This window comes from Pogona vitticeps, chromosome 2 (genome assembly GCF_051106095.1).
Source record: "Pogona vitticeps strain Pit_001003342236 chromosome 2, PviZW2.1, whole genome shotgun sequence".
NCBI lineage: Eukaryota > Metazoa > Chordata > Lepidosauria > Squamata > Agamidae > Pogona > Pogona vitticeps.
The window spans coordinates 216,346,613-216,357,145 of NC_135784.1; positions in this window are offsets into that span (position 1 = coordinate 216,346,613).

Consider the following 10,533-nt stretch of genomic DNA (forward strand, 5'->3'; position numbering starts at 1 on the left):
CTTTTACCAGATTGCTTACATTGTTAAAAGCTTTCTACTTATCACCGACACAGTTATTTATGTTGTCACTTAACCACATTGGCCTCTACTTCTAATGCTTTCCCCCCCTTCTAAATGGTTGGACTCTGCTGAGATATATTTGCATGTGCAGTCATTTCTCTTCTCAGTGTTTGGGCACCCCTGGCCCATATTGATAGGTAACCAGGAAGACTTTCTTGCTCCCAGGGTTCAGAGTAGTTGCTCCATTTAAATTTCAGGCCATTATGGAAAAACTATGACTTCAACTTCAAGTCAGCTCCCTCCTCCTACCACTGCTTTTGCAACATCCGTCTGGATGAAGGCATCTAAAATTCTCAGTAGCTTGCTGTACATGTTTGTTTCCTCTTTATTTGCCAGCTGAAGGTATTCCTTTGATTTGAATTTGGGAATCAAATGCCATAATGCCTGGATTCAACATCTTCTCATACAGCAAGATAGCCAGGAGTGACAGACGGTTTCACTGCACAGATGCAATGTCTACCTCCCAGATACCTCAAGACTTAATTCTACTCTGCACTAGTTGATAAACACTACATATTGGAGGCAGGACCTATCAGTGTCCTTTCACATTTAACCTAGAGATGTGTGGACACTTCCTTGAGAAATTATATTGCGTCCTCAAAAATTATTTGAACATGTTCAGTGCTTTGCATGCTACTGTATTATTGTGGGCCATAGATGAAACATTGGTGGCCATGCTCCCTGAGGAATTCTTGGAACTGTAATCCAAAAAAGTAATTTTTCTAAGCTCTGATCTTCCTTATAACCTACTTGTATGCTTATCCTCCAAGAACCAACTGTTGGAGACTGATTGGATCCAGAGACCTTGGTTTCAGTCCTAACTAGTCAAGATGGCTATAGGATGGCTGAGTTGGCACTAAGCCACTTGAGACTATGCTGAATCCAATCTCTTCCCAGTTTAGGGATGTTGGAAATTACTTAGGATTACAGTATTCTCGCCATGGCCTAACATTGTAGTGGCATAGTGGCTGCAAAATATGGGCTGAGAGGAGTTTGCATCTGGTGCAACCAAACCCCTCCCCTGCTCCCACCATGCTTCAACACTCTCTTTTTGCTTCTTCTGCCAACTGTTCTCTGTCACCACAATGGCTTCACCAAAAGATCTGAGATCAACTAGCTCAAGGGAAATTGTGCTGGCATAGAATTATAGAACCATAAAACAGCAAAGTTGGAAGGGGGATATATGGCTGTTAAATCCAACTCCCTGTTGATGCAGTAATACAAATCAAAGGATATCTGCCAGGTGGTTGTCTACGTTTCTTTGAATGCCTCCAGTGTTGGAGCACTCACCACCTCCCGAGGTATTTGGTTCTACTGTCTTACTGCTCTAGCAGTTAACAAAAATTTTCCTGATACCCAATAGAAATTCCTGTAACTTGAGCCTGTTGTTGCATATCCTGCACTCTGTGTTGATCGAGAACAAATCCTGCCCTTTCTCTATACGACAGCCTTTCAAGTATTTGAAAAGTTCTATTATATCACCCCTCTGTCTTCTTTTCTCAAGGCTCAGTTCTTTCAGTCTTTCCTCACAGGGCTTGGTTTCCAGCCCCCTGATCATCCTTGTCACCCTCCTCTGAACTGTTCCAATTTGTTAGCATCCTTCTTGAAATGTAGTGTCCAGAACGGGACACAATATTCAAGGTGAGGCCTAACCAGTGCCAAATAGAGGGAAACTAGCACCTCACAGGATCTAGAAACTATACTTCTATTAATGCAGCCTAAAATAGCATTTGCCTTTTCTGTAGCCTCATCACACTGTTGGCTCATATTCAGCCTATGATCTACAACAATTCCAAGATCCTTCTCACTTGTAGTTTTGCTGAGCCAGGTATCCCCCATCTTGTAACTGTGCAATTGGGTTTTTCCCCCTGAGGTGCAGTACTTTGCCCTTATCTCTGCTGAATTTCATTCTGTTGTTTTCAGCCCCATACTCCAGCCTGTGAAGATCATTTTGAATTTTGTTTCTGTCTTCTAGGGTATTAGTTATTCCACCCAAGTTTGTGTCATCCACACATTTAATTAAGAATCGCTGCACACTGCCATCCAAATCAAAAATAAAAATATTGAAGAGCACAGGGCCCAGGACTGAGCTTTGGGGTACCCCGCTTGTTACCTCCTCCCAGTTGGAGAAGGAGCCATTAATCATCACCCTCTGAGTATGCTTCTGGAGTCAATTGTGTATCCACCTGACCCTTGATCTAACTAACCCATACCTAGTTAGCTTACTAATTGGGATATCATGGGGCACTTTGTCAAAAGATTTGCAAAAGTCAATATATACTATGTTTACAGCATTCCCTCTGTCTATAAGGGCAGTAACTCAATCAAAAAATGAGATCAGATTAGTCTGGCAGGATTTGTTCTTGACAAATTCATGTTGGCTTTTAGCTATTACTGCACTTTTTCTAGGTGCTTGCATAGTGACTGTTTTATAATTTGTTCCAGAATTTTCATGTCACGCTGACTGGCCTGGAGTTCCGAGGTTCTTTTTTTTCCCTTTGAGAAGATAAAAACAATATTAGCCCTCCTCCTCTGGCACCTCACCCATTTCCCATGATTTCAAGAAAATAACGGATAGCAGTTCTGAGAGTTCTTCAGCCAACTCCTTCAGAACTCTCGGATTCAGTTCATCAGGCTCTGGAGATCCAGACTCATTGAAAGTGGTAAGGTATTCCTCGACTATTTGTTTATCAATCTCCAGCTGCAATCCTGTCCCCTCCAATTGCACTTCACATTTGTCTGGAGGTTTGTAGTCTGTCCCTTGGGAAAAGGGTCAACTAAAATAGAAATTGAGCACCTCTGCCTTTTCTTTGTCATCTGTTATCATTTTTTCATCTCCATTGAGTAGCTGTGCAACTATTTCTTTTGTCTTTTGCTTCACACATAACTGAAGAATGCTTTTTTATTGCTTTTAGTGTCTCTAGGTAGCCTCAGCTCATTCTCAGCTTTTGGTCTCCTTATGCCATACCTTCATTTCCTTGCAACTTGTCTGTACTCATTCTTTGCGACCTGGACTTCTTTCCACTTCCTGTTCATGTTTTTTTTCCAGGTCCTCCCTCAGCTTCTTGTGAAAACACACTGTCCTTTTTTGGCTGCCTCCCACCTTTTTTTCTTGTTGGAATTGTTTGTAGTTGGGCTTTTAGAATTTCTTTTTAAAGAAACTCCTACTCTTTTTGAACTCCTTTTCTTCTTAGGATCTCCCGCCTTACTCATCCTTGTTCTGTGATTATTAAAATTGGCTTTCTTAAAATCCAGCATATGTGTGTGGCTACCTCATTGGTTTCCATTGGAATCAAGAATTCTACAAGTCTAGAGTTCCTCCTACTGCCACTTCCTCCACCAAGTCACCTCTGTTGGTTAGAATCAATTCAAGGATAGCTAGTCCTCTAGTTTCTTTCTCCACTTTCTGTAGGAGAAAAATTTCAGCCACACAAGCCAGGAATTTCTTGAAAGGAATTCCAAGAAATTCTTTGCAGAATTTGCCTCCCAACATATATCCTGATACTTGAAATCTCCCTTCACTACTACATTGTGTGTTTTCGAAATCCTTTCAATTTGTTTTTGAAATGTTTCATCCTTTCCTTGATTGGGTGGCTGGTAGTAGACTCCAACTATCAAGTTCCTTTTGTTTTTTGCTCCAACTAGATTTATTTAGATGCTCTCAAAGGGACATCCAATCTCGTCCTCCTTTATTTCTGTGCAGGAATGCATATTTCTTTTACATATACTATAATTCCACCTCCCTTTCTATTTTCTCTGTCCTTTTTGAACAATTTATATCCTTCAAATGCTCTATTCCAGTCGTGGGAGTCATCCCACCAAGTTTCAGTTATTTCTATCAAGTCATATATAGTCTCCTGAACTAAAATTTCTAGTTCTTCTTGTTTGTTTCCCATATTCCTGGCATTGTATATAGACATCCAAGATGGTGTAATTTGTGACCTGTTTGTCTTTGTACATTTTTATGAATACTACTAATGTTAATTTTATTATTGGTCCCCATTTGAACAATTTGGTCTGTTCCTCTTACTGTGAGTAAGGCTTCATCTATCTTTAGTTCTGTGCTTATGTCCATTCCAAAGCCACTACAACCAGTATATTAATATATTTTTGGGTTGGATTATAGTGTGAGTTGAATGGAAGTTCTACTGAAATCAGTCATTAGTTACAACATAAATCCTGTTTAACAGGAATTGAATTTGACTCAGTCTTTATTCATTCCAGAGTAGCTTGGATTTATCCAGGGAGACGTTTCTAATATTTCTTGTCTGTCTTCTGTTGTTGCTGATGTTGTTTTTGTTTTATAGGAATAGTGTTTTCATCTATAGCCAGCTTTCTTTCATCTCTTGATGAGGAGAAAAAGAGTCTACAGTATTAGAATAAAGTATGGAAACAACCAGTACCACAGCATCCATGAAGACTTACAGCTCCATTAACCTCTATGCAGTTTTCCACAAAACCCTGTAGGAAACACTGAACGAAGAAACCATAAAGAAGTACTTTGCATATTTTGTGCTTCAGCAAAATGACAAGGGAAGGATTGAAGGAAAACAGGAGAGAATTTTTCCCCCCAAAAAAGTGGAAAACAATAAAGGGCGGCTCTTGTATCTACAATGGGTTGTCTGAGTTCCTGATAACATTGTTTAAAAAGTGTTTGATTGAAGGCAAGAATGTGGTAATCTGTCTCCTAATGCACATAAGCTTTGCAGCCATAAACTTTCCTAAATGCTAAGTTTCAGAAAATGCTGTGCAGGCAGATGGCAAATATGTGCCTAAAGTCTATCCCAAAGCTGCAGAAATTGCCATCTGCTTCTGTAGTGATCCCTCTGTTGACAATGTTGAGAGAGTTTTGAAAGTTGATCTAATGCAATAGCTTGTCTCTGATGGTTCATTAAAACATTCCCAGAATGATGCTCACTCCGCCCCTTTCCAGGCCATTTAATCAAGGGCTCTCCTGGTCTTTTAATGAGAGATGCAAAAGAAATTCTCATTACTAAAATGTTTTTATGGCTTTCTCAGGTTCATGCAAGGCTATTAGCAAAACATCTTTCTCTTTCTCATCATAGGTAAGAAAATGAAAACAGCAGATAAGCCTCCTTCCTGCCTTTTCCTTTCTGGATTGTAGGGAAATCTGTGAAACTCAAAATATATGACTTGATTTTCCTCTACATTTTATGCTGTTAGCCGCCTAGAGTGGTCTCAACCGACCAGATAGGTGGGATATAAAATAAATAAATAAATAAATAAATATATCAACCCAAGAAATTTCATGGGATTTTTTAGATGTTTCATTCTGATTTTTTCTGGAAAAAACACTTATTTGCATGGAATTATTACAATTCCTCTAGAAAGGGGCATCTTCTCTGTTCAAGATTCCCCACCAAGTACATGGAGGTGCCTAGAATGTGGCAGTTTCATGCACAAAAGAACAGGTGAAAAACAAAGAATAGGGGGAAATTAAAAAAATGGGGATTTCATTTTCAAAAGAATTAGATCTCACTGATGCTGGGGAAATCTTGGCAGGAAGTCTGATTATGGTAAGAGATGGAAAATTGCTAAGAATTAGTATTTTTTTTAAAAAAAGTATTCTTTACATCCCTGTTTGGAAAAAAAATGCAACAAAACAGATGTTCATATCCTTACTGTTTAAAAACCAACAGATGGTCTGTTGTTCACTGTTGAGCAAATATACAATAGGAAAGAAAGAGTCCTCTTTGTCATATGAGAAGATCCTTGAGATAGGTCCACAAATAGTAAAAGAAGAGATCAGTACAGGAATCAAATCAAAGCAGATCTGACAGATGGTTGTCCAATTTTCTCTCAAATGCTTTCAGCATTGGAGCGCTCACCACCTCCTGAAGAAATTGACTCCATCGTTGTAATACTTTAACAGTTAATTTTTTTTCCTGATAATCTGGTTTTCTATAATTTTGCCCATTATAGCATGTCCTGCACTCTGCAATGATCGAGAACAAATACTGCCCCTGTTGAGATTTTGATCTGAATATGTATTAAATATAAATGTTATATAGTTGAAATTAACACAGGCGTACTGGTCAAAAAAAAAAAAAGCAATAGAAAGGGAACTTTAAAAAGTCAAGAGGCATGGAAGACCAGCTGCTTATTAAGACAATACTAAAGAATGCAAAAAGATGGAAAATAGCCTGGATTTATTTTGACACAGCTGGATTAACACCTGCCCTAAAAAATTGAGAGTAGTAAAAATATTCAGAGGTTCCTCAAGAAAAACATGGAAAAACTGAAAACTGTATTAATGGCCTATGGCAGTGATGGTGAAACTTTTTGAGCCCGAGTGCCCAAACGGCAATACAAAACGAAATTATTTCCTTTGAAGTGCCAACACTGCAATAAAATCTGAATACTGATGTTTTAGTTTAGAAAAAAACAACTCATACAGTTGTCTGAATTAATCATCACCTTTTGTCTTCAAAACATAACAGAACTTTCAATGATACAAACACTTTTTTATTGAAAAATAACCATTAACTCTAGTAAATGGAAAAAAAATATTAAATTAATACATTGTACACAGCCTGAAGCCAGGTAATTTATACAAACTTTTAAAATAATTATGAGCATGTATTTTTTGACAAGGGATACTGAATTTAGCATGCTTTTGCACAATTAATGTGATTTTTGATGTTGTATGCATGCTGATAATTTGTCAAACCTGGGCTCATATGTTCTTAGTTTGAGAGCAACACATGCAGCACCCGGACAACCCAGATAGGTTACTGATCTTGAGCCAGACATCCTGGAGAGTGAAGTCAAGTGGGCCTTATGTGGACCGATTATATTTACCACAAAAAACTTGATTACTCCAAATACAGCAGACAGTAGAGGAGGAAAAAAGAAGTATAAATGATTCTATAAGTGTAAGTAGAGAAACATTACTTAAGTTTGTGAAAATGGAGAATATTTTGAAAACAACAGAAACAAAGGCTTAATATAAGAAACAACAACTGAAAATAAATTAAACAGAAAAATAAGCCACTACATACATAATGTCTGAGAAATATTAATGGAAGGCATGGCATTAATTCAATATGGGCATGGCTAAAACTGGGGATCATCAAGAAAGAAACTGAAGGGTTGATTTTGGCTGCACAAGAACAAACACTCCAAACCAATGTGATGAAAGCTAAGATCCAAGGAGTTAGTGCTAACAGCACATGTAGACTCTGCCAAGAAAAATATGAAAATGTGTCACATCTCATCTGTGAATGTCCAAAGATTGCATAGATTACAAAGTTAGGTATAATAGAGTGGCAAAATTTGTGTTCTGGTCATTATGCAACAAATATAATTTAGCAGCCTCCAAAAACCCATGGGAACATCAGATAGAAAAGGTGTCAGAAAATGAGGAAGTCAAGATCTTGAGGGATTTCCAGATCCAAACTGATAGACATCTTGAATATAAACACCAGACATAATAGTAATAGAATGAAGAAAGTTCTGGATCATTGACATTGCAATTCCAGGGGATGCCAGAGTTGAAGCTAAAGAACTGGAAAAATTAACAAAATACAGAGATCTGGTAATGGAAACATCTCGCTTGTGGATGAAACACACTTCAGTGATCCTTGTAGTCATTGGGACTTTGGGAATAATCCTAGGAAGAGCATACATACTGCGCCGATATTTAACAAACACTTAAGTTTTTGGTTAAAACTTATATCTGTTAGTTAATACTAGTCATGTTTTTATAACTTTGATTGACTGTGCCTGGTGTTTTTGAATAATAGGCCACCCTTGCCTGAGACTTCCTTACTCCTAGTCATGGTAAAAGTTGATGTTTTCAGTATGGATATGGATCTAGGTGCATTTGGCCCACTTTAAGCAGCCTGCCAATGCATTATAGAAGGCAGATTTATGAGTATGTGCAGGAGCTAGAGAGCTGTAGTACTTTAAGACAAGTTTTAAGGAGTTCTTATAGTCAGAAAAGAGGGAGCTGGAAACTTTTTATGAATGTCATAATTCTGTCTGCAGAACACAGTCCCTCAGGAGATACTGTCATAAAAATGTACACTAGGATTAGAAGTCAGACCTGACAGCTGCATAACCCCACTACCTGATTCCTGCCCCACCCAGGATATTTTCTACAAAACAGAAACTATCTTTGATAACAGATTGCCCGCTATCCTGAAGTACAGATCCTGAGCTTCAGTTTTGTTAGCTTTGAGGAGAAAGCCCATTTCCCCCTGAAAAACACCTAAAGGGGGCTCCAATTCTGTCAGGATTTCAATGAAATTCGATGCATATCACTACTAAGAACTGACTATGTCTATTTGTTCTTTAAATAAAGGTGACAAGACATTCTACATATGTGAAGGCCATCAGACTGCAGGTTACTCTTTCTCAACACAAGAATGGGGATGGTAGACCCTTCCCTTACTGCATCTAAATTCTTCTTGTACAAGTTAAACAGGTATCTCTCTGCACATACGGGCATATTTCTCTTCCATTCATACATGGAGCTCAAAAGCTTGTCTTGTTTGTAACATTTTAGCAACCCAATAAAGGTATTGCCCAACTCAAACTTTTTAGGTTTATCTATGTCTCAGACTGGACTTATATATCCGGGGGGGGGGTCTAGGCCAGAGAACCCCTGTCCTCATTGAAGAAAGGTTTGAAAAGGCAATTTACTTCTGAAAAGTGATAGAGAGGTTATAGTGCTTGATTATTCACCTGTCTTCAATGTGTAGCCTGCATAATTAACTTGTAAACTGCCCAGAGAGTGCTTGAAGCATTATGGGGTGGTATATAAGCAGCACGCTTTGCTTTTTTTTCCCTGCTTTTCTCCTACCTTTTATGCTAGAATTAAATCTGAAATCATGGCAGGGAGGCAAAGGCTGGCAGAAGAATTTTCAGAGATAACTGGATGGGAAATAGCTTAGCCAACCACTCCTCCATGCCACTTCTTTGCTGCAAATTACCTTTCTAGTGTATGATTTTGCACCAGTTCAGCAAACAGATCACTGATACTTCACATGTAGTCTCAGATATGGTTTTATTCATAATATTTGCTTTCATTTTGGACTGAAACATGTGGAACAGATGTCTACGCCAACAAAACCTAATGCCAGAGTTTCCCCTGATTAACCAAAAACCAAACCCTCAGAAACTAACCCCTCCCAAATAAGAAGACATGAACATACGGTATAGCAAACTCAAACAGTAACCTATGTAAATAACTAAATAATGGAATTAATCATAAGTAGTGGCAACATTTTCCTATGATGTAACTAAAACAGGAGTCAAACTGCTACCTGGGAGGGAGAATGTCCTTGAAGAACTCTTTAAACAAAGCCAATTTAAATAATTTCTTGACAGTCTGAAAGGATGGGAGCTTTCCTATATCTGGTGGGAGGCCAAGTGAAGGGGCCACCACCAAGAAGGCCTGATTCATAGTCAAGGATTTCCTTGCCTTCTCTCGATGTGGCCATTCCAAACAACAAGGCTTGGAATGACTAGGTGTGACAAGTAGTTGATCTTCAAGGGAGACATTTCAACAGGCATCAAGGTCTGAAACTATACAGAGGTTTATATGTTAAGACCAAAATTTTGAACCTGGCATGGAAAAGAACAGATAACCAATTATTAATTACTCATTTGGAAGTCTATGGCCATGCCTTGTGACTTAGGCGGCCAGATGAAAAAGAGACCAGCAATCAAAGCCAAACTATTCCACGCTGGAATTTTTAACTGGTTACAGAAAGAACCTATTTCTAAAACCTATATAAAGCAAATGGTAGTTCGTTTAGTCAACAAATTTGGGGAAATGAAGCAGTAATAAGGTACAAGTGAAAACTCAAGCCTTTGAAATTCTTATTCTTAAGCCCCCAAGTCAGTTGTTTTTCTTGGTGAGTCCTTTTTATCACAACAATAGGTAAGGAGGAAGGACAGACCTTCTGTTCAGAAGAATCTGTTCAATGAGATATTGGTCCTCAGTGACCTAAGAGACTTGAGCCAAAGTCAATTTGCAGATGGCAGGTTGGAGGCAGACAAACATAGAGACAATTCAGTAAAAATTTCTTCCTTCATTTCCAGTTCTAATTTACAGCGTTTGTTGGGAGGATAAGATACCGAAAGAGCTTAATCATGCAAACAGAAGATAGCTTTGTGCATTTAAGGACTATTGGTAAGGGTGATTTTAAATCATTTTTATTGTTATTGGTCATGGGCAAGATCTGTTTCTTTGTTTATTTCTGATTTTTACTCAGCTAAATACCTAGGTCTATGATTATCCTTCAGTCTATGTCTAAAACCAGGGGAAAAAAAGCAAGATGTTAGATAACAATTTTCTGTACGGTACATGTCATCTTGTACCCCATACTGTTCTCAGCTGTGCTGGAGAAAACTGTCCCATCCAAAGTGTTGCTGTAACACTGAACTGGCAGTCCAGTATAGGGAAGCTGAGAGGAGCAATGCAGCTCTCCAAGGTGCTGAAGA